The following is a 2,276-nucleotide window of genomic DNA, read 5'->3' as shown; positions in this document are numbered from 1 at the left end:
GACGAGGATCTGAACCGTCGCCCTTCCGAATGCGAGTCCATTGTGCTATCCACTAGCACTTCTCAATAACTGCCAACCAATCACAGGACCACCGTACACCCCACTCCGTTCACTTTTACTATTATTGTTAAATATTTTTTTGCTACTATGTATTCTTGTTTTCTTATCTTGCAAGGAAACATCACCGATTAGACCTCATCTTTTAAGGAGAAAATAGAAGACCCGCAAGACATCGGCTGAAGTAATCGATCCTGCCCGAAACTTTTGGCCATAATTCTCATAGCAAACAGTTATGAGTTTCTGAAAGTATAACTTCTAAAGTTTCAAGTGCACAGGCTGTTTGTCACTCGCTCCGTTCCACTGTAGCCGTCTAATGGCCGAGTACGAAGTACTGAACAGCGGAGTGACAATCACAGTCCTCGTATTCGTGGTATGTAGAAGGCGAGGGGAAAGAAGGGGATGCTGGTCCATATGACCAATGCCTTTTGAAATCTTGTACAACACATGCCGTTAGTAAATTAACGCCTAATGCCTGTATGTCAACATCACGCACGTATACGTTCAATATTATTTTGACAATATTCTCGAATTGATATTGTGCAGCTATGTATACGCCCAAAAATGAAAAATAATAAGCACAAACAACTGACAGATTACTAAGAAATGAAGTTAACGTATTTCAATTTTCCCTGTAATCATGGCAATAACGTTGTGAAATAGCGCATCCCCTGCAAATGTACTTTACTTTAAAAGTGCCAGCTTTGAAATCCAAAGAAAATGAGCACAACATCAATCTTAATATTTAAACAGTGCTATGCTACGTTCTTAATGACACTCATTCGTTCATTGTGAATCGCAACACAGAAATTTTCAAAGCCTAGAGATCTCTGGCAGCAGATACAGGTTAGAAACAGTGAACATTGACACTATGAGCAATGCATGTGAACCGTGAATTTACTTTCAAAACCTTTTCTTAAGAATTTACTTTATTTACTAGTGATTCATCAGGAACAATAACACATTTAATCACCCTATGTGAGCGTGGAAGTAGTTGGCAGTGGGTAACTGATGAAAACAAATTAAATTTCTTTCAAGAAATGGAAATTTTATTACTAAAAGCCCTTTTTTTCAAAACAGATTTAAAATTATAATCAGAAAGAGCCCTCAAAATATCAAGTTACAATTTTATTCAGAGGCAGAAAGAACAAATATTGATAGTATGAGCTTTAGGGCTGAGAACCTTGCCGCTTCCTTTTGACATGGCTGTAGTCACGACCGCTCACAACAACCTCTGAAAGACTACACTGGCGCAAATCTGCAACACACCAGATTACTTTAAACTAAAAATTTTAACAACTCACACAAGCACATAAACTATGCACCCTGTAGGAGGGATTGAAATGGTACAAAACACTAATATTAAAAACAATTAACTTACCACCGTAGGTGCATCGATTTGTAAAAAAAAAAAGAAAAGAAAAAAAACACCTCTTCCAGGTGGAAGGGTGGGAACTTTATATACTAAAATGAGCATTTAAATAAAACAAAGAAATAAAACAAAGAAAAATTTGTACGATCTTGGCTTTACAAAGTTTTTACCAAGAAAAGAGGTCGCTCTTTCTGATTTCTCAGAGAAAAATCACTCAGTCTTCAGGCCACGAGTGGCCTACCGGGACCATCCGACCGCCGTGTCATCCTCATGGAGGAATCGGATAGGAGAGGCGTGGGATCAGCACACCGCTGTCCCAGTCGTTATGATGGTATTCTTGACCGAAGCCGCTACTATCCGGTCGAGTAGCTCCTCGATTCGCATAACGAGGCTGAGTGCACCCCAGAAAAAGGGTAACAGCACATGGCGGCCTGGATGGTCACCCATCCAAGTGCCGACCACGCCCGACAGCGCTTAACTTCGGTGATCTGACAGGAACCGGTGTGACCACTGCGGCAAGGCCGTTGCCGCTTCTGATTTCTCAGCATGAGAAAATTCATATTCCCTTTTGTTTCAGTTAGGAGGAGAGAAAATTACATTGTTATTTCTGTTACGCCTACTAATTTCGAAACGAAATAAATACAATTCTAAAAAATCCTGCAGAATCGAACACAGGGCCTCCGCTGCGTAGCCAGATGCCTTAGTCGCTCTATAAATAAGCGGCGTTTTCGTTTGACTGCCGGCAATCGGAAAAGTTTCTTCCTTAGTTTACTAGGAAAATATACATTTGCGGACCCAACATATGCTGATGAACAATGCTCAGTTTTCAATTATCTATCGACACCGT

General features: G+C 40.3%; 1 pseudogene; it reads right to left on the bottom strand.

Moving 5' to 3' along the window:
* Positions 1–1,840: 1,840 nt before the first annotated feature.
* On the bottom strand, positions 1,841–1,958 carry LOC126289054 (5S ribosomal RNA; annotated as a pseudogene).
* Positions 1,959–2,276: the final 318 nt, after the last annotated feature.

This window comes from Schistocerca gregaria, chromosome 1 (genome assembly GCF_023897955.1).
Source record: "Schistocerca gregaria isolate iqSchGreg1 chromosome 1, iqSchGreg1.2, whole genome shotgun sequence".
Classification (NCBI taxonomy): Eukaryota; Metazoa; Arthropoda; class Insecta; order Orthoptera; family Acrididae; genus Schistocerca; species Schistocerca gregaria.
The sequence above is the reverse complement of the archived record's forward strand: the minus strand, read 5'-3'. Positions and strand labels throughout refer to the sequence as shown.